Genomic DNA, 23,221 nt, shown 5'->3' with positions numbered 1-23,221 from the left:
GTCTTATATAGGCGTTGCCGACCCCAGCTCCGTATTCTACTTGTTTACAAATCTCTGTATTTGAATGCGCATGCCTATACCAGTTTCTTTGCCGTTTCATTGTTCATTTCCGTGATGCACAGACTATTTTTTTAAGCTTTAAGTTTCAGTTACTCGTATGTAACACAGAGATCCAAATTGAAAAAAGCGGCATAGTACTAATGTGTATGTAAAACACAGTTAAGTCACCAAACTTTGCAGTTCTTGGGTATTCGTGACTATACCTTTGCGACTTTCCTCAAACAAAGTTTTCGTTTCTGCATGATCAATAGGCGTGCACACAAACATTGCTTCAGTACAACGTATGGAAAATCTTATGTTGCCATATTATGTAGAGCTATACCAATTCCAAAGACAGTAGATCGTAACGGGTGTGAATATTACCGACCTATCACTTTGATAAGACATGGTTCCAAATACTGACATAAATTCTTTACAGGAAAATGGAAAAAAATGGGTGATTGCCACCTCAGGGAAGGTAAGTTTGGGTTCCGGAGATTTTTAGGAAAACGCGAAGCAATAGTGACACTACAACTTGTCCTAGAAGATAGGTTAAGAGAAAGCAAACCCATGATGTGTACAGCGTTGATAGAATTTGACATAGTTTTTGACAGTCTTAACTGAAATACATTCTTCGAAATTATGAAGATAGCAGGGCTAAAATACAGAGAGTGAAATGTTATTTACAACTTATAGAGAAACCAGACGGTTACAAGAGTAGGAGGACATAAAAGGGAAGCAGTGGTTGAGAAGGGGGTGACACAGGTTTGCAGGCTGTGACCGATGTTATTCAGTCTGTAAATTGAGCAAGCAGTAAAGGAAAACAAAATATAAATATTGCGGACGATATTAGTGTTCACATAGAAGAGATAAAAACGTTGAAGTTTGCCACTGATAATGCAATTCTGTCGTGACAACAAAGGACTTGGAAGAGCAACTGAACGAAATGAGAAATCTTCAGTTAAAACTTCCGGGCTGAGAGGCCGTGGTCGATGTATAAAATTTCCACCTGACGTTTCGTCTCCAGCTGCGGGAGACATCTTCTGAGGTCGTCCGGCTACTGCCACTGATGCTCCAGGTACTCTCGCATTTATAGAGCGCATAGAGGGCACCACCATTCGTCACGTGATGCCGACAGTATGCCTATCTTTGGAGGCGTCATTATTCTCGATTAAGAGTAATCGATTGTCATTCTTCTTGCGCAACGTCGACATCCATATTTTGTCCAATTTTAAAACTTCCTCTTTTCTATTAAAATTGTTGTGGTGTTTGTGGATCTCTATTGCTTCCCTATACATGCCCTGCATGATAATGGGATGTTCGTGCTAGAACGCTAGTCTCATTAAATTTAATTTCGTGGTTCCCATCTCGAAAAACATGCTCAGCTACGGCCGAATTTTCGATGTGTCCTAAGCGACAGTTTCTCTTATGTTCGGCTAAGCGGGTGTTTACACTTCTTTTTGTTGTTCCAATGTATACTTGTCCACAACTGCATGGAATTTTGTACACCCCAGGTGTTGCTAGGGGGTGTCGAGCGTCTTTTGCAGTTCTTAAATATTCCTTAATCTTCTTGGTGGGTCTGAAGATAGTTTCGATCCCATGTTTAGCCAAAACTTTGCATCTCTATTTCCAACCGATAGCTCAGTACGTAGTATCAGTACTGGGAACAAGAACAACCTACATGGAGACCTAAAATCAGTTTCCTTGGTCCAAAAAGGGGTGCAATATTCAGGAACACACATTTTCAATAAATTGCCAGAAACCATCAAAAAATTGGTTTCAGATAAAGCACAGTTTAAACACAGTTTGAAATGCTTTTTGATAGGCAACTCTTTCTACTTTAAAGATGAATATCTTAACAGTGACTATTAGGTCAGCTTAAGTATAGACAAATGTTATATTTCAGGTATGACAGCGCTTGCTCATAGCAGTCAAGATTAGGTATTTTGTGTATAACTATGTTTCATTCTGACAGTGTATTAATTCTGTAAATATTAGCACTTTCAGTTTACTGTAATGTATTCACCTATTTTGGCAGATGGTCAGGGTAGTGAGTATTATATTCAAATGTTTTATATTTTTTATGTTATACTTTCTGACGTGTTCCACACCCACGAGAATCATCTTATTTTTGAATCTATAGAACAGAAACTCAATCTAGTCTAATCTAATCACCGTCTGTGAGTTACATGACAACACAAAACTCGTACCATTACAAGTCCATGTTAGCGCTGACATTTCGTATGATGCGTTTTTGCTTTGTTATTACTATGGTGATGAGCCCTTGCGTTTGGACTCATCTCGCTGTTGAGGTCTGATACGTACCAACATTAGGAAGTTAGGCCTGCCCTATGGCGAAATTCTTAATCATTCACGTTTTTGCATTTTCTGTAAACATAACAGGCACTCCATTTGCATGTGGTTGTAGACTGTGTGGTATGTTCTCGGTATTGATTTTGAAATTCATGCCGGTTCGACCTATATAAATTTTTCAAAATCATTACAAAATAATTTTATATACGCCTTAGTATGTGTGCACTGGTGGTTTTCTTTTCTCGGAGCTAATTTAGATTGTGTGCAGTGTGGTATGCAAATTTTATTCTAGTTTTCCTTAGTAATGTGTTTGTTTGATGTACACTCCTGGAAATGGAAAAAAGAACACATTGACACCGGTGTGTCAGACCCACCATACTTGCTCCGGACACTGCGAGAGGGCTGTACAAGCAATGATCACACGCACGGCACAGCGGACACACCAGGAACCGCGGTGTTGGCCGTCGAATGGCGCTAGCTGCGCAGCATTTGTGCACCGCCGCCGTCAGTGTCAGCCAGTTTGCCGTGGCATACGGAGCTCCATCGCAGTCTTTAACACTGGTAGCAATGCCGCGACAGCGTGGACGTGAACCGTATGTGCAGTTGACGGAGTTTGAACGAGGGCGTATAGTGGGCATGCGGGAGGCCGGGTGGAAGTACCGCCGAATTGCTCAACACGTGGGGCGTGAGGTCTCCACAGTACATCGATGTTGTCGCCAGTGGTCGGCGGAAGGTGCACGTGCCCATCGACCTGGGACCGGACCGCAGCGACGCACGGATGCACGCCAAGACCGTAGGATCCTACGCAGTGCCGTAGGGGACCGCACCGACACTTCCCAGCAAATTAGGGACACTGTTGCTCCTGGGGTATCGGCGAGGACCATTCGCAACCGTCTCCATGAAGCTGGGCTACGGTCCCGCACACCGTTAGGCCGTCTTCCGCTCACGCCCCAACATCGTGCAGCCCGCCTCCAGTGGTGTCGCGACAGGCGTGAATGGAGGGACGAATGGAGACGTGTCGTCTTCAGCGATGAGAATCGCTTCTGTCTTGGTGCCAATGATGGTCGTATGCGTGTCTGGCGCCGTGCAGGTGAGCGCCACAATCAGGACTGCATACGACCGAGGCACACAGGGGCAACACCCGGCATCATGGTGTGGGGAGCGATCTCCTAAACTGGCCGTACACCTCTGGTGATCGTCGAGGGGACACTGAATAGTGCACGGTACATCCAAACCGTCATCGAACCCATCGTTCTACCATTCCTAGACCGGCAAGGGAACTTGCTGTTCCAACAGGACAATGCACGTCCGCATGTATCCCGTGCCACCCAACGTGCTCTAGAAGGTGTAAGTCAAGTACCCTGGCCAGCAAGATCTCCGGATCTGTCCCCCATTGAGCATGTTTGGGACTGGATGAAGCGTCGTCTCACGCGGTCTGCACGTCCAGCACGAACGCTGGTCCAACTGAGGCGCCAGGTGGAATTGGCATGGCAAGCCGTTCCACAGGACTACATCCAGCATCTCTACGATCGTCTCCATGGGAGAATAGCAGCCTACATTGCTGCGAAAGGTGGATATACACTGTACTAGTTCCGACATTATGCATGCTCTGTTGCCTGTGTCTATGTGCCTGTGGTTCTGTCAGTGTAATCATGTGATGTATCTGACCCCAGGAATGTGTCAATAAAGTTTCCCCTTCCTGGGACAATGAATTCACGGTGTTCTTATTTCAATTTCCAGGAGTGTATTTCCTGTATTCGTTTGTGGTATGTAAGCATAGCCAACTCATTCTATGATAAACACAACAAACCGATAGACATTAAGACTCATAGTGACACTAAATTAGCAAGAGACGCACCAATAAAACGAAACCACAAAGATATGTAGGAAATATATCAAACAAACGTAATACGTTACTAAAGAAAGTTGCAGTAAGATTTGCATACCGCACTGCACACAACCTAAGAACAAAAATACACTCCTGAAACACGAAACCACCAGTGCGCACATCCCTAACCGCGCAGAAAATTATTTTTTATGACTGCGAAAAATACTATATGGGCCAAACCTGCACAGATTTCAAAAGCAGATACTGAGTACGTAAAAGAAGCAGCAACACAAACCCATCCACAGCCTACGACCACATGCAAACAGAAAACCACAACTGTAACCCAGCTCGATAATACCCTTCTGTGTTGTAATTGGAATTCAGATACTGGTTTAAAAGTTTAGCGACGTAGTTTCTTTTCTTTCTGTGGCAGTATTTGGCAACTAAGGCCCGCCGTATGACAGACCCTGTGCAGGCCGTAGTGCTCCACACGGCACACTTGTGCAACACACACGGCCCCCCTGAGCAGCGAGAGTAGACAGCGCAGCTGAGGCTGCGGTCACAGTCGCCCATGCAGCGCCACGGGGTGGTGGGACTGCGCCGAGATCTTTCGTCCGTTTTCTCTGTGAGATACAGACCTAATTACACTACTGGCCATTAAAATTGCTACACCAAGAAGAAATGCAGATGATAAACGGGTATTCACTGGACATACAAATTTTACTAGAACTGATATGTGATTACATTTTCACGTAATTTGGGTGCATAGATCCTGAGAAATCAATACCCAGAACAACCACCTATGGCCGTAATAACGGCCTAGATACGCCTGCGCATTGAGTCAAACGAGCTTGGATAGAGTGTACAAGTACAGCTGCCCAAGCAGCTTCAATACGATACCACAGTTCATCAAGAGTAGTGATTGGAGTATTGTGACGAGCCAGTTGCTAGACCACCATTGACCAGATGTTTTCAATTCGGGAGAGATCTGGAGAATGTACTGGCCAGGGCAGAAGTCGAACATTTTCTGTATCCAGAAAGGCCCGTACAGGACCTGCAACGGGCGGTCGTGCATTATCCTGCTGAAATGTAGGGTTTCGCAGGGATCGAATGAAGGGTAGAGCTACGGTTAGTAACACATCTGAAATGTAACGTCCACTGTTCAAAGTGCCGTCACTGCGAACAAGAGGTGACCGAGACGTGTAACCAATGGCACACCATACCATCACGCCGGGTAATACGGCAGTATGGCGATGACGAATACACGCTTCCAATGTGCGTTCACCGCGATGTCAACAAACACGGATGCGTTCGTCACGATGCTGTAAACAGAACCTGGATTCATCCGGAAAAATGACGTTTTGCCAATCGTGCAACTAGGTTCGTCGCTGAGTACGCCATCGCAGGCGCTTTACATCTACATCTACATCTACATCCATACTCCGCAAGCCACCTGACGGTGTGTGGCAGAGGGTGCCCTGACTACCTCTATCGGTTCTCCCTTCTATTCCAGTCTCGTATTGTTCGTGGAAAGGAGGATTGTCAGTATGCTTCTGTGTGGGCTCTAATCTCTCTGATTTTAGCCTCATGATCTCTTCGCGAGATATTCGTAGGAGGGAGCAATATACTGCTTGACTCTTCGGTGAAGGTATGTTCTCGAAACTTTAACAAAAGCCCGTACCGAGCTACTGAGCGTCTCTCCTGCAGAGTCTTCCACTGGAGTTTATCTATCATGTCCGTAACGCTTTCACGATTAATAAATGATCCTGTAACGAAGCGCCCTGCTCTCCGTTGGATCTTCTCTATCTCTTCTGTCAATCTCTTCTGTCAACCCTATCTGGTACGGATCCCACACTGCTACATCTACATCTATATCTACATCTACATGACTACTCTGCAATTCACATTTAAGTGCTTGGCAGAGGGTTCATCGAACCATAATCATACTATCTCTCTACTATTCCACTCCCTAACAGCGCGCGGGAAAAACGAACACCTAAACCTTTCTGTTCGAGCTCTGATTTCTCTTATTTTATTTTGATGATCATTCCTACCTATGTAGGTTGGGCTCAACAAAATATTTTCGCATTCGGAAGAGAAATTTGGTGACTGAAATTTCGTAAAAAAATCTCGCCGCGACGAAAAACTTCTTTGCTGTAATGACTTCTATCCCAATTCGCTTATCATATCTGCCACACTCTCTCCCCTATTACGTGATAATACAACACGAGCTGCTCTTTTTTTGCATCCTTTCGATGTCCTCCTTCAATCCCACCTGGTAAGGATCCCATACCGCGCAGCAATATTGTAACAGAGGACGAACGAGTGTAGTGTAAGCTGTCTCTTTAGTGGACTTGTTGCATCTTCTAAGTGTCCTCCCAATGAAACGCAACCTTTGGCTCGCCTTCCCCACAATATTATCTATGTGGTCTTTCCAACTGAAGTTGTTCGTAATTTTAACACCCAGGTACTTAGTTGAATTGACAGCCTTGACAATTGTACTATTTATCGAGTAATCGAATTCCAACGCATTTCTTTTGTAACTCATGTGGATCATGTCACACTTTTCGTTATTTAGCGTCAACTGTCGCCTGCCACACCATGCAGCAATCTTTTCTAAATCGCTTTGCAAATGATACTGGTCTTCGGATGACCTTACTAGACGGTACATTACAGCATCATCTGCGAACTACCTAAGAGAACTGCTCAGATTGTCACCCAGGTCATTTATATAGATCAGGAACAGTAGAGGTCCCAGGACGCTTCCCTGGGGAACACCTGATATCACTTCAGTTTTACTCGATGATTTGACGTCTATTACTACGAACTGCGACCTTCCTGACAGGAAATCACGAATCCAGTCGCACAACTGAGACGATACCCCATAGGCCCGCAGCTTGATTAGAAGTCGCTTGTGAGGAACGGTGTCAGAAGCTTTCCGGAAATCTAGAAATACGGAATCAACTTGAGATCCCATGTCGATAGCGGCCATTACTTCGTGCGAATAAAGAGCTAGCTGCGTTGCACAAGAGCGATATTTTCTGAAGCCATGCTGATTACGTGTCAATAGATCGTTCCCTTCGAGGTGATTCATAATGTTTGAATACAGTATATGCTCCAAAACCCTACTGCAAACCGACGTCAATGATATAGGTCTGTAGTTCGATGGATTACTCCTACTACCCTTCTTAAACAATGGTGGGACCTGTGCAGTTTTCCAATCTGTAGGTACAGATCTATCGGTGAGCGAGCGGTTGTATATGAGTGCTAAGTAGGAAGCTATTGTATCAGCGTAATCTGAGAGGAACCTAATCGGTATACGATCTGGACCTGAAGACTTGCCCGTATCAAGCGATTTGAATTGCTTCGCAACCCCTAAGGTATCTACTTCTAAGAAACTCATGTTAGCAGATGTTCGTGTTTCAAATTCTGGAATATTCCATTCGTCTTCCCTGGTGAAGGAATTTCGGAAAACTGCGTTCAATAACTCCGCTTTAGCGGCACAGTCGTCGATAACAGTACCATCGGCACTCCGCAGCGAAGGTATTGACTGCGTCTTGCCGCTTGTGTACTTTACATACGACCAGAATTTCTTCGGATTTTCTACCAAATTTCGAGACATCGTTTCGTTGTGGAACCTATTAAAGGCATCTCGCATCGACGTCCGTGACAAATTAGCCAATCTTCGGGATTTCGCTTTCTTCTGAACTTCGCATGCTTTTTCCGTTGCCTCTGCAACAGCTTTCGGACATGTTTTGTGCACCACGGGGGATCCGTTCCATCTCTTACCAATTTATGAGGTATGAATCTCTCAATTGCTGTTGCTACTATATCTTTGAATTTGAGCCACATCTCGTCTACATTTGCATAGTCAGTTCGGAAGGAATTTTCGTGTTCAGTATTTTTAGTTGCGCACATTCATTTTATACCCAGCTGGAGTAGCACCATGGAAACTTTTCGGTTAAGGAGAACTCGTTTCCGACGAAACTTCGACAGACATACCACACTGGCCAACCCTATGTGCCTTTAAACTATAAATTTTTCCGCTTTTAAATGTGTCTGTATAAGCCATTAAAATGTATACGGCTTGCATGGTTATTATAATACGCAGTACCTCTATGAAAATTCGAGCAAAAATAATGTATTATATATGTGATTTTGCACTCTTTGCCAGCACAATGAGGCATCAGATACGCCTAACGGCTAAAGCCTAATGCCTTATGGCAATCGCTTAACTGCTAACCTAATGCCTAGTGCCTAGTGATTAACACATGATGCCTAATACATAACGCCTAACGTTCGCTTTCAGTCGGTTCAGTTGTGACTGGATATCGCGCTTATCAACACGTTGCAATTCCGCTGGACGAGACATTAGCCTTAAAAGACAGATTTCGACAAGTAATTCAGAGCAAACTGCCTGAGAGCGGGGGGAGGGGAGGGGGAGGTGCAAACTATGCTGTGACATCATTTTATATTGTCAAACTATTGTACCTCGCCATTTCTTTTCAACTCTACTTACCACTACCGCACCTGATCCCCTCTGTGCAGAGCACAGACACGAATGGAGATTGTCTTTTAGGAAGGCTTCTAGTGACACTTTATCCGCTTTTTTTAAATAAAATTATTTTGCGTTTGTTTCTGGTGGATTTGGAAGAAACGGTATTGAGCCTAGCTACAACGACCTTGTGATCACGAATCCCTGTATCAGTCATGATGCTCTCTATCAGCTCTGGATTGTTTGTGGCTAAGAGGTCAAGTGTGTTTTCGCAACCATTTACAATTCGCGTGGGTTCGTGTACTAACTGCTCGAAATAATTTTCGGAGAAAGCATTTAGGACAATCTCGGAAGATGTTTTCTGCCTACCACCGGTTTTGAACAAGTATTTTTACCAACATATCGAGGGAAGTTTGAAGTCCCCACCGACTATACCCGTATGAGTGGGGTATTTATTTGCTACAAGACTCAAACTTTCTCTGAACTGTTCCGCAACTGCATCATCGGAGTCTGGGGGTCGGTAGAAGGAGCCAATTATTCACTTAGTTCGGTTGTTAAGTACAACCTCCACCCATACCAATTCGCACGGAGTATCTACTTCGACTTCACTACAAGATAAACCACTACTGGCAGACACAAACACTCCACCACCAGTTCTGCCTAATCTGTCTTTCCTGAACACCGTCTGAGACTTCGTAAAAATTTCTGCCGAGCAGTATTCAAGCAGTGGGCGAACAAGCGTACTGTAACCTACTTCCTTTGTTTTCGGATTGCATTTCCTTAGGAATCTTCCAATGAATCCCAGTCTGGCATCTGCTTTACCGACGATCAACTTTATGTGATCATTCCATTTTTAATTACTCCTAATGCGTACTCACAGATAATTTATGGAATTAACTGCTTCCAGTTGATGACCTGCTATTTTGTAGCTAAATGATAAGGGACCTATATTTCTATGTATTCGCAGCACATTACACTTGCCATTCCGTGCACCATGCGTCAATTCGCTGCAGATCCTCCTGCATTTCAGTACAATTTTCCATTGTTGCAACCTCTCGATACACCACAGCATCATCTGCAAAAAGCCTCAGTGAACTTCCGATGTCATCCACCAGGTCATTTATGTATATTGTGAATAGCAACGGTCCTATGACACTCCCGTGCGGCACACCTGAAATCACTCTTACTTCGGAATACTTCTCTCCATTGAGAATGACATGCTGCGTTCTGTTATCTAGGAACTCCTCAATCCAATCACACAATTGATCTGATAGTCCGTATGCTCTTACTTTGTTCATTAAAAGACTGTGGGGAACTGTGTCAAACGCCTTGCGGAAGTCAAGAAACACGGCATCTATCTGTGAACCCGTGTCTATGGCCCTCTGAGTCTCGTGGACGAAAAGCGCGAGCTGGGTTTCACATGACCATCTTTTTCGAAACCCATGCTGATTCCTACAGAGCAGATCTCTAGTCTCCAGAAAAGTCATTATACTCGAACATAATACGTGTTCCAAAATTCTACAACTGATCGACGTTAGAGATTCTATAGTTCTGCACATCGGTTCGACGTCCCTTCTTGAAAACGGGGATGACCTGTGCCCTTTTCCCATCTTTTGGAACGCTACGCTCTTCTAGAGACCTACGGTACACCGCTGCAGGAAGGGGGGCAAGTTCCTTCGCGTACTCTGTGTAAAATCGAACTGGTATCCCATCAGGTCCCTCTTTTGAGCGATTTTAATTGTTTCTCTATGCGTCTTTAGTCTATTTCGGTATCTACCATTTTGTCATCTGTGCGACAATCTAGAGAGGGAACTACAGTGCAGTTTTCCTCTGTGAAACAGCTTTGCTTCTGCAGCAGTTTTCTAACTCGGTGGTTATACAACCGTGACTCTTTTCCATCTATTACGATGTTGCTTGGCACATACTCATCCAACGCATATCGTACGATGGTTTTGAACTTTGTCCACTGATCCTCAACACTATCTGTACTTCAGACAAAACTTTTGTGTTGAGCCGTCAGGTACTCTGTAATCTGCTTTTTGTCACTTTTGCTAAACAGAAAAATCTTCCTACCTTATTTAATATTTCTATTTACGGCTGAAATCATCGATGCCGTAACCGCTGATTCCCTGATTCCCTGTTCTGCGTTAACTGTTTCAAATAGTTCGGGTGATGCAGCGTCAAGTGTAACCGCAGCCACCGTCTCCGAGCTGATAGTCCATGCTGCTGCAAACGTCGTCGAACTGTTCGTGCAGATGGTTGTTGTCTTGCAAACGTCCCCATCTATTGACTCAGGGATCGAGACGTCGCTTCGTGATCCGTTACAGCCATGTGGATAAGATGCCTGTAATCTGGACTGCTAGTGATACGAGGCCGTTGGCATCCAGCACGGCGTTCCGTATTACCCTCCTGAACCCACCGATTCCATATTCTGCTAACAGTCATTGGATCTCGACCAACGCGAGCAGCAATGTCGCGATACGATAAATCTCAATCGCGATAGGCCACAATCCGACCTTTATCAAAGTCGGAAACGTGATGTTACGCATTTCTCCTCCTTAAACGGGGCATCACAACAACGTTTCACCAGGCAACGCCGGTCAACTGCTGTTTCTGTATGAGAAATTGGTTGGAAACTTTCCTCATGTCAGCACGTTGTATGTGTTACCAACGGCGCCAACCTTGTGTGAATGCTCTGAAAAGCTAATCATTTGCATATTACAGCTTCTTCTTCTTCTTGTAGGTTAAATTTCGCGTCTGTAGCACGTCATCTTCGCGGTGTAGCAATTTTAATGGCCAGTAGTGTACTTCCCGAAATTATAATACATACAGGCACATACAGACACACTGGCAATTCCTTTTTGAAATTATAATACATGAACCGAGAGAAAGATTCCCTGTATGTGCCCCGATGCACAAACTACCCAACTCATCTCCGCCTGGTAAAGAGAAGATCAGAGAGGTCATCAACAACCTTAAGGATAATAAGGCAGCTGGAGAGGATTCGATACTGACGGAACTACTGAAGCTGGCAAATAATGAAACCTTAGATGTACTAGTCCAACTTTTTGAGTAGATCTGGAGAGAACTGGGATGATACCAACTGAATGGCAGTCTGCTTTAATCCATCCTCTACACAAAAAAGGCGATGAAAAGAATGTTGGTAACTATAGGGACATCTCATTAGTATCTGTTCCATATATGATTCTGTCCAAAGCAATACAGAACAGAATATAAGGTCGTCTTGACCAACTGATTGGGGAAGATCAAGCTGCTTTCCTAAAGGGCCGTTCTTGCCCAGAACAGATCTTTAACCTGAAAAACATCACCAGGAACAAAAAAACTGGAGGAAATAATTACGTGTTCGTGTTTGATGATTTTCAGAAGGGATATGACTCCATCGACCGAAAGGCGTTAATGAATGTTTTGGAAGAGGTTGGGGTGGATGATTCATCAAGAAAGCTGATCCAACAAACTTTCGCTAACACAGTGTCAAAAAAAAAGTTTATGGGTGAGATATCAGAATGGACGTAAGACAAGGAAAAGGACTATACCCTCTCCTTTCCTACTGCGTCTTGGAGAAAGTCATTCGAGAGTGAAGAAAGTTGTTAGCCCAAGAAGAAACAATGAAGAGCGGTTGAGACTGTGTCCTAGGAACAAAGGGGTGTACATTGATTGGTTGGCCTTCGCGGATGATCTGGACAATTTTGCTAACAAAACAGAGTCAGCAGTCAACAAGATAAATAGGTTGTCAGAACTTGCCGAAAAAGTTGGACTCCTGATCTTTCTTCAAAAGACAAAATATATGACTAACATCTGTGATGGACTTGAATGGATGATCACCAGTCTGGGAAAAATCGGCCGACTTAAGAATTTCAGGTATCTCGGTGAAGTCATCCAGGAGAATGTTTTAGAAGAAGAAGCAATTAATGTCAGGATGTGGAAGTTAGACCAAGCATACCAACTGTCAAAGAACAGCTATAGCAAAAAGTCTATAGGAGCCAAGTTCCGACATTATAATACAGCTGTAAAACCTGAGGGCTTATATGCGTCCGAAACTTTGTCCATGAATAGACAAGGTCAAGCTGGGTGGCTGGAAAAGCGAGAGCGTAGGATATTAAGGAAAATCCTAGCTAATAGATGGGTTGATGGACAATTGCGAATGAGAGGAAATGAGGACTTGTACAGCAAGACAGAATCTACCACATAATCCATTAAGAAGAGACAATTGTTATTTTACGGTCATCTCATGACGATGGACGGTGACCTGCTAACAAAAAGAATACGGAGTTTCATCCAATCTAAGAAAACAAGGCCAAGATGGTTCGAAGAATGTGAATAAGATCTTAGGCAGATTGGTGTCTCAGAGAGAGAAATTGTTGACAGGAACAAATTTAGAAGACTGGTGAACAACTACCAAGGTTTTAAAATGGCATCAATGACCAAAAGACAGAGAGGACCGTTGTCTGGAGAGAATAAACAAGCACTTCTTGGTGGGCTCAGAAGATACTTGCAGGAAGTCAAAGCTGGAACAAGAACAAGACACAGACACTAAAATGAAATTCGTTATTATCACGCAGTCCATAGAGGCTCAACGCGATAAAAAGAAATACACGAAATGTTGAAATGAAAAATCAGAAAAATTTCAATTTTTAATAGGAAAGATTACCGTTGGAGATGGTTGTCCCTTCACCGGCACTGCTGAGGGAGGTCGCCTCGGAATGTATCCTCGAGCCCGACGTATCTGACCAGCGCATCCCATTGTTAGTTTAATGCACGAGATAATTCACGTCTCGAATGTCACGAGTCAATTCTTCTCTCGCATAACTGTTCTAATACCTAAGTTTTTTTTAGTGTTTATATTCTGCATAAGTGTTAATCAACTATATTACAGTTTTTAGATGATAATTAATTCTAATTACTTGTTTGACGTGGAGCTTGGTGCAGCTACCTCAAACTTAATCTGTTAACAAGTTTCTATTTTATCTGTCTGTTCTTATTTATACGAATGGTGTTCAGTAAGTAATAGAACAAGTTTTTTCTGAAAGCATGTTGCTTTTCTTCAAGATCTCAATAGGCCATATTATTACCCACTCTTTCGGCTACGAAGCCTAATCTTTCAACGTAGTCTCCATTCAATTCCATTCAATGTGACGGCCTTACGCCACCTTACTGGGATGGCCTGAATACCACTCTACCACTCCACTGGTCGATGTCGGGCCACAGTCTTGCTGCATGAATAATCTCCCCATTACCATTATTGATGAGTCCTTCATTGGTGCATCCTTCATTGGGCCAAACAGATGGAAGTGTCCGCACGTTCCAACACTGTAGCAGTGTGCGGCCAGCCGCCGAGCGGGGGATCGGAATAGGTTTGCGCGACCTCGTTGCGATGATGACAGATGCCTCGCTGAACGGCTCACCGTGCTTTTGTTTACTGCCAAGTATGCGTAGGTGTTCTGCAAGCGCCCCTGAGTATCTGCAGCGCTCTGGTTTTCCTCCAAAGAAAACTGACTGACAACTTGCGACGAAGCAAGCTGAGTATTCGGTCTCATCTCGTACGGTTTTTTGTCTTCCAAGATTTTCTAATTTTTTTCCTAAGCTATGATGATAACAGTATGATAGTGTACCTTGGACCCACTGTGTGTATATTAATTTCAGGTTTATAAATAAGCTCTGTTCTATCGAATTTCATTGCTGAATACATACTACTTGCTAATATAGATGCATTAGAATTATTTAATTCAGAAACTTTATAAATTATGAAATATTGCTAATTGAAAAGGTTAATATAACACGACTTTACATATTTAGAGAGCGTTAGGAAACAAATTTCGACATATTAACGCCTATCATTTGAAAGTACAAATCTTCAATTTTTCCACAAGGTATCTAAAACTGTCTGAAACCAATTATCTTCCTTTATGTTAAAATCAACAGTCGAGCTCTCAATAATATTTGGTTATTTACCGGTTTCGGCTTGTGTACGATCATGGTATCACGCGAAAACCGAGGAGCCGCCAGCGTCAGCCATAGGGGGCCAAAACGTCTGAAAATGGCATGAACGTAAACCGAAACCGGTATATAAACAAATATTATTGCGATCTCGACCGTTGGTTTTGACATAAATATAGCACCAGGTCGCTCTACTCTATTGATCATGTTTCCAAAATTAGTAACTACACTCCTGGAAATAGAAAAAAGAACACATTGACACCGGTGTGTCAGACCCACCATACTTGCTCCGGACACTGCGAGAGGGCTGTACAAGCAATGATCACACGCACGGCACAGCGGACACACCAGGAACCGCGGTGTTGGCCGTCGAATGGCGCTAGCTGCGCAGCATTTGTGTACCGCCGCCGTCAGTGTCAGCCAGTTTGCCGTGGCATACGGAGCTCCATCGCAGTCTTTAACACTGGTAGCATGCCGCGACAGCGTGGACGTGAACCGTATGTGCAGTTGACGGACTCTGAGCGAGGGCGTATTGTGGGCATGCGGGAGGCCGCGTGGACGTACCGCCGAATTGCTCAACACGTGGGGCGTGAGGTCTCCACAGTACATCGATGTTGTCGCCAGGGGTCGGCGGAAGGTGCACGTGCCCGTCGACCTGGGACCGGACTGCAGGGACGCACGGATGCACGCCAAGACCGTAGGATCCTACGCAGTGCCGTAGGGGACCGCACCGCCACTTCCCAGCAAATTAGGGACACTGTTGCTCCTGGGGTATCGGCGAGGACCATTTGCAAACTTCTCCATGAAGCTGGGCTACGGTCCCGCACACCGTTAGGCCGTCTTCCGCTCACGCCCCAACATCGTGCAGCCCGCCTCCAGTGGTGTCACGACAGGCGTGAATGGAGGGACGAATGGAGACGTGTCGTCTTCAGCGATGAGAGTCGCTTCTGTCTTGGTGCCAATGATGGTCGTATGCGTGTTTGGCGCCGTTGCAGGTGAGCGCCACAATCAGGACTGCATACGACCGAGGCACACAGGGCCAACACCCGGCATCATGGTGTGGGGAGCGATCTCCTACACTGGCCGTACACCTCTGGTGATCGTCGAGGAGACACTGAATAGTGCACGGTACATCCAAACCGTCATCGAACCCATCGTTCTACCATTCCTAGACCGGCAAGGGAACTATCTGTTCCAACAGGACAATGCACGTCCGCATGTATCCCGTGCCACCCAACGTGCTCTAGAAGGTGTAAGTCAACTACCCTGGCCAGCAAGATCTCCAGATCTGTCCCCCCTTGAGCATGTTTGGGACTGGATGAAGAGTCGTCTCACGCGGTCTGCACGTCCAGCACGAACGCTGGTCCAACTGAGGCGCCAGGTGGAAATGGCATGGCAAGCCGTTCCACAGGACTACATCCAGCATCTCTACGATCGTCTCCATGGGAGAACAGCAGCCTGCATTGCTGCGAAAGGTGGATATACACTGTACTAGTGCCGACGTTGTCCATGCTCTGTTGCCTGTGTCTATGTGCCTGTGGTTCTGTCAGTGTGATCATGCGATGTATCTGACCCCAGGAATGTGTCAATAAAGTTTCCCCTTCCTGGGACAATGAATTCACGGTGTTCTTATTTCAATTTCCAGGAGTGTATGTTCCGAATTAACTAACATTATAGCTTTAGACCATTCCTAAATTCAGTTACAAAATATGTCGAATCTGGAATAATGATGTTGTTGATATATTTTTATGTTTTATTTGACGGGAATATGTCAATTAATTCACTAATTGGGAAATTCAATGTTTCAATGGTCATAAAATATTTTATTTAAGATGGCTGCCATTAGCAATGAGAAATGTGAAATATATTGTTCATAGGCGAAACTTCAAGGGTCGATGTTTGTTCTGTGCGCCGGTGAAGTTTCGAACCGCTCTGGCAGATGGCAGAGCCGTAGTAAAGCGTCAAAATGGCGTCTACCATGCGACTCACGTTACAAGGAGCGTGCTGGTACTGAATTATTGTGTGCAGAAAAAGAAACCGTACTGAACATCCATAAACGTTTGTGTGCAGTGTATGGTGACGCTGCCGTTGATAGGAGTTCAGTTGAGCGATGGGTGAAGAACGTTACAGCCTCAGGAAATGCAGACACAGGGCTCCATGATCAGCCACGTTCGGGCTGTCCTGTCACAGCCACTGCTCCAGACGTGCTGAATCGTGCGGATGCCATTATTCGTGCCATCCGACTCATCACAACTCCACAATTGGCTCTACAGTTGTCGATCAGCATTGGAATTGCGTCTTCAATGATCGACGCTCTCGGATATTCAAAGAGGTGCTCACGATTAGTTCCAAGAATGCTCACAGCGGACCACAAGATTCAAAGAAAGGCCATTTAATCTGAATTGTTGGAGCGTTTTGAGACGGATGGAGAGGCCTTACTGTCGTGAATCGTGTCAATCATGCAGTGAAAACATGGCTAGGCCTACAGGACAAGAGCTTTTACAAGGAGGGAATACATGCTCTTCCGCAACGTTGGCGTACTGCCCTAGAACGTGATGGAGGCTACGTAGAAAAATAGGACATGGACAAGACATGTTGATGAATATTGTCACCAAATTCTGACTCTTAACAATAAATATGTTCTGAAAACAAGGGGCTTTACTTATTTGACGACCGCCGCGCGGGGTGAGCCGAGACGTCCGAGGCGCTGCAGTCATGGACTGTGCGGCCGGTCCCGGCGGAGGTTCGAGTCCTCCCTCGGGCATGGGTGTGTGTGTTTGTCCTTAGGATAATTTAGGTTAAGTAGTGCGTAAGCTTACGGACTGATGACCTTAGCAGTTAAGTCCCATAAGATTTCACACACATTTTAATTTTTATTGGACGACCCTCGTATATACAGGGTGATTCAAAAGTAACTGTACCCACTTCTTAGGTGGAATATAAGCATCAGAATAAAAGTAAAACGCCAAATAAGTTTTGCATGAAATGCTTCATATCAGAGTTACGCAGCAGAGTAGGGATCACAAGTGCAACACAAACAACAGGAAATTAATTCTTCTCCGAAATCAACGACACAAAGCGACCCTAAATTCAACTGCACTACGTACTCTACATTTGTCCCAGGACATGTTCAAAATGATGTCCATCTAGACGAAGACAGTGCCATGCTCGATGTGTTATCGCTCTCGGAATCTCGCAGGTTCCGTTCACCTAATTCTGCGCAGTTGCACAGCTATTAGCAAATCACTGCTGTGGTTGTACTCCATTCGCAATTGCAACACCATTTACGAGCTCCATGAGACGGCCGCAGAGGTAGAAGTCTAGCGGTTAAGACCTGGAGATCTGCACGGCGTGTCTGCTTATCGGTATAAGAAACTTCGAGATACTCTATTGCCTCCCGACTGAAACGTGCAGCTACACCGTCAAAAAAGCAGTATCAGACGATATGCAGGCGAACAGGACGTGCCACAAGCCTGTACTGATCGATGATGTATTTAAAAAAAAAAAAAAAAAAAAAAAAGAAAAAAAAAATAAACTCCTCCCGCACAGGCCATGAGGGCCCAACGGTACCGACTGGCCGCCGTGTCATCCTCAACCCACAGGTGTCACTGGATGCGGATATGGAGTGGCATGTGATCAGCACACCGCTCTCCCGGCCGTAGGTGAGTTTCCGAGACCGGAGCCGCTACTTCTCAGTCAAGTAGCTCCTCTGTTTGCCTCACAAGGGCTGAGTGTATCCCGCTTGCCAACAACGTTCGGCAGACCGTATGGTAACCCATCCAAGTGCTAGCCCAGCCCAGCAGTGCTTAACTGCGGTGATCTGACGGGAGCCGGTGTTACCATTGCGACAAGGCCGTTGGCGACCGATGATGTAATGCTTACCAAAAATGACATTATGCATCATAGCTCGGAAATAAAGCAGTTTCCGACGGAACTTTATTTAACATTTTACTCTTATTTTGACCCATACATCACATCCACGAGGTGTCTCAGTAGACCCAGCACATCTGAGCTCAGGCAATCTGCGGCTGAGTGTAGAGGCAGCAACACCTGTGTCTCTTATAGTGAGCTGTGTCCCGTAGTCCGATAACTAACAATCTGAAATGCTCGTATATATTGCATACAGTTCATTTTTTTCACTCGCTGGTTTAATAGTGACTTCCATTACCGTAATTACTAATTAATTGCGAGTGGAAAGTTATTAGAGCAACACAGTGCTTATTGACTCTTATGAACACTGAGTGGTTAGCAGGGCAGTGTTGACGAACTTACTGATTATTTTTGTGCACTATCTTAATTGCTTCGAGTCCCTTAAATGCGTATGAGGACAGTGATATGGTGAACTTATACGTTAAAATTTTACCACATGTGAATCGTTTAGAGCCACTAGACTGTGTTGCGTGATTACTGCACTAGAACAATTTAACAACCTATCAACTAGTGTGAATGCTGAAGATTAGGTGGTTAGATCACATAACTAATGAAGAGGTATTGAATACAATTGGGGAGAAGAGAAATTTGTGGCACAACTTGACTAGAAGAAGGGATCGGTTGGTAGGACACGTTCTGAGGCATCAAGGGATCAACAATTTAGTATTGGAGGGCAGCGTCTAGGGAAAAATGGTAGAGGGAGAGCAAGAGATGAATACACTAAACAGATTCAGAAGGATGTAGGTTGTAGTAGGTACTGTGAGATGAAGAAGCTTGCACAGGATAGAGTAGTATGGAGAGCTGCATCAAACCAGTCTCTGGACTGAAGACCATAACAACACAACATGAACTAGTGCAGTAGATAACATTCTGCTTACCTTTAATTCGAACTATATGTGAGATCCGAATCTGCCCATATCAGTGTGTAAATCAAGTGTTTTAAATCTACCGCTGGTGCCGATCACAAAACTGCTACAGACTATTAGCAGAAGTAAATCTTATAAATTATAGAGTGAAGGAATCAGTCGTCCTTTTTAGATTTTATTATGCAAATCCGGATTTCGGCTACTAGGTAGAAATTCTAAATGCGCTATTTTTTTATTCTCAATGCATTTAAGTCCCTGTTGTTCGGGCGTCAGTCACAGTTCTTTCTAGTATTAAAAGAGAATGGCTAGATAGTAGCCGAAATCCGGATTTCCATAATAAAATGCAAGAAGGACGACTGCCTGCTGCACTTGTAACGTCCCCTTTGAAAAATTAAAAATGACTGTTCTGGAAAACCTCTTACGTTATTTGATTTTCAAACAGCTGAGCAATACTGAACGTACTCAGACATTTCTCTCTGTACGTATTCTGTTCATCACTAAACTAACACACAATATGTTTTAGCGCAACGCAATCTGACTATCAAAAATCCGTAAAAAAGAATGGCCCTGACTAACAATAACCTATACCTTTCACGAATCACTTACCTCACAAAAATCTTCGTTACTCGAACTACTGCAATACAGCGAGCGCCAATACTGCCAGCTAAATAAAAGATTCTAACTACGGAACGCACTAACTACTGATAGGCATAGTTACCAAATGGAAGATTTTGATGGAGAACAACCAATGTATTTACCTTAATAATGTTCAAAAATCATTATATATATATATATATCCGAATTTACTTCTCCAGATTACCTTCAATTCAGAAAGTGGATGCACTCAGCGACTATATGTCACTTATAAATTATAGAGTGTGAAAGTAGGCTGCTTAGGTTTTTATGTTGGTAACGCCACGTAGCGCTCTGTATGAAAGTCACTAACTGTGCTGTGTGCAGGCTATGGCTGGTTGGACTCGTTGTTGGAATATTCGCTTGTGTGGTGTTGGGCAGTTGGATGTGAACAGCGCATAGCGTTGTGCAGTTGGAGATGAGCCGCCAGCAGTGGTGGATGTGAGGAGAGAGATATCAGAGTTTTGGGAGTGGACGATCTGGACATGTGTCCGCCAGAAAAAGTAAATTTGTAAAACTGGGTGCCATGAACTGATATATATATATCTCTCTCCTCACATCCACCACTGCTGGCGGCTCATCTCCAACTGCACAACGCTATGCGCTGTTCACATCCAACTGCCCAACACTACACAAGCGAATATTCCAACAACGAGTCCAACCAGCCATAGCCTGCACACAGCACAGTTAGTGACTGTCATACAGAGCGCTACGTGGCGTTACCAACATAAAAACCTAAGCAGCCTACTTTCACACTCTATAATTTATAAGTGACATATAGTCGCTGAGTGCATCCACTTTCTGAATTGAAGGTAATCTGGAGAAGTAAATCTTTCGTACTGAGCAGGCCGCGATTCTACGCGCTGCAGTCCAGAACCGCGGGACTGCTACGGTCGCAGGTTCGAATCCTGCCTCGGGCATGGGTATGTGTGATGTCCTTAGGTTGGTTAGGTTTAAGTAGTTCTAAGTTATAGGGGACTGATGACCTAAGATGTTAAGTCCCATAGTGCTCACAGCCGTTTGAACCATTTTCATACTGTTTTGGAACCAGTGCAGCTATAGAGAACAACAGAAGAGATTTATGCAGAAGGAAGCAAGTTATTCCAAGCTCTCTAATAGAAGTCGTACAGGTACCATTTTGAGGCTACGTATAGCGGGCGACCTATCAAAATGGTTCTAATGGCTCTGAGCACTATTGGACTTAACTTCTGAGGTCGTCAGTACCCTAGAACTTAGAACTACTTAAAGCTAAGGACATCACACACATCCATGCCCTAGGCAGGATTCGAACCTGCGAACGCAACGGTCACGCGGTTCCAGACAGTAGCGCCTAGAACCTCTCGGCCACTCCGGCCGGCGCGACCTATCAGAACTTCATGCAACTATAGGTGCTAAAGTGGGAATATTGTACTGTGTCCCACAACAAATTCCGCGTTTTTTTCAACCGAAATTAGCCGAGAAAAAAAAAAGTGTTGCGTTATTTACTGAACACGCCTCGTACATTTAGCGTTGTGGTGTGGTACATTGCCAGAACTTGTCGCCAGTGAAAGATAGCAGCAGATAGTTGCCAACGATTCCATTAACACGGTCGCCGTGTGGGGTGCGGGCTTTGGGCGGCGTTTTTCTCTCTGCCAGGGAACGCTACTGTGCGTGGTGAATAATGCGCCGGGTGAGTCAGCGAGAAGGGCGTGCCCGGCGGAGCGGACACAACAGTTGCCTCCCCTGTTGCCGAGGGTGGGCTGGGGGTTATAAACCGATCGCGGGGAGTGTTAAAGCGGCCGCGACTGGCGACTAAGCCGCGGCTTTTAAACGGTAGGTCGGCTCCGCGCTGCGCCGTAATTCGCTCTGGCGCCCACTTAATCCTGTCACGCGTTCCGTAAACAGCGGCGCCGCACCCCGTGTTTTGGTAAGCCGCCTGGTGACGCAGGAAGGCGCGTGGCCCATCTGTCCACCCGCCCACACTGATTGTTAAACGCATTGCACAAAATGATAAGTGCAGTTTTCGATCTACATCTACGTCTGTATCGTGCAGACTAAATTTCACTCTGTGGTAGACCGTACTTATTGTACGAGGGCGAGTCAAACTTTAAATATTTATTAAATATTATTTATTGTGCAGAAATTGTAAAAAGCTGTATCACTTTTCACCATAATCTCCCCCGCCCTTAATGCAAGTCCTCCAGCGCTTACAAAGTGCATAAATTCCTTTAGAAAAAAGTTCTTTTGGTAGTCCGCGCAACCACTCATGCACCGCGTGTCGTACCTCTTCATCAGAACGGAACTTCTTTCATCCCATTTCGTCTTTGAGTGGTCCAAACATATGGAAATCACTTGGTGATGAGGAATGGCGCCATTCGTTGCTCGCTCTCTTCGTTTCCGGTTGGTGGAAGTGAAATCAGGTTTCGTCCCCAGTAACGATTCTTCCCTGGAAACCATCAGATTCTCGTTCAAAGTGCAGAAGAAATTCTTCACAAGCATCGACACGTCGTTCTCTTATTTCAGGAGTCAGCTGCCGTGGCACCCATCTTGCAGACACTTTTTGAAACTGGAGCACATCATGCACAATGTGGTGTGCTGATCCACGACTAATGTGTAAACATGCTGCAATGTCATTTCGTGTCACTCGGCGGTTTTCCTTCACTGTGGCTTCAACTGCTGCAATGTTCTGTGGAGTCACAGCTCGTTGAGCCTGGCCTGGACGACGAGCATCTTCCACTGAAGTCACACCATTTGCGAACTCCCTGCTCCATTCGTATACTTGCTGCTGTGATAAACATGCATCACCGTACTGAATCTTTATTCGTCGATGAATTTCAATAGCTTTCACACCTTCAGTACGTAAAAACCGAATAACAGAACGCTGTTCTTCCTTGGTGCGAGTCGCAAGTGGGGCGGCCATCTTTATACAGATACTGCGACGGTATGTGTACATCTGCACATTCTGCACGCTGTTTGTAGCACGCTTACCAACTTACAGGATAACGGCGCGAAATTTCGATTTGTTATTACAAATTTAAGCTTTTCATTTGACTCACCCTCGTATCTTCCGTATGGGAAGAACGACTGCCGGTGAGCCTCCTATGAGGTTCAGAACTAGGTGGAATCTGCCTACTCGTTGGTCAGGGGCCGAAAGACGGCCTAGTAAATCACCGAAACTGGTAG

General features: G+C 44.8%; 1 protein-coding gene across 1 annotated transcript in view; it reads right to left on the bottom strand.

The window, feature by feature from the left end:
* Positions 1-23,221, bottom strand: part of LOC126272170 (protein naked cuticle homolog 2-like) — a 1,268,099-nt gene that overhangs the window by 672,312 nt on the left and 572,566 nt on the right. The gene's annotated exons all lie outside the window — the stretch shown is intronic.

This window comes from Schistocerca gregaria, chromosome 5 (assembly GCF_023897955.1).
Source record: "Schistocerca gregaria isolate iqSchGreg1 chromosome 5, iqSchGreg1.2, whole genome shotgun sequence".
Classification (NCBI taxonomy): domain Eukaryota; kingdom Metazoa; phylum Arthropoda; class Insecta; order Orthoptera; family Acrididae; genus Schistocerca; species Schistocerca gregaria.
This window is presented reverse-complemented; position numbering and strand designations above follow the sequence as displayed.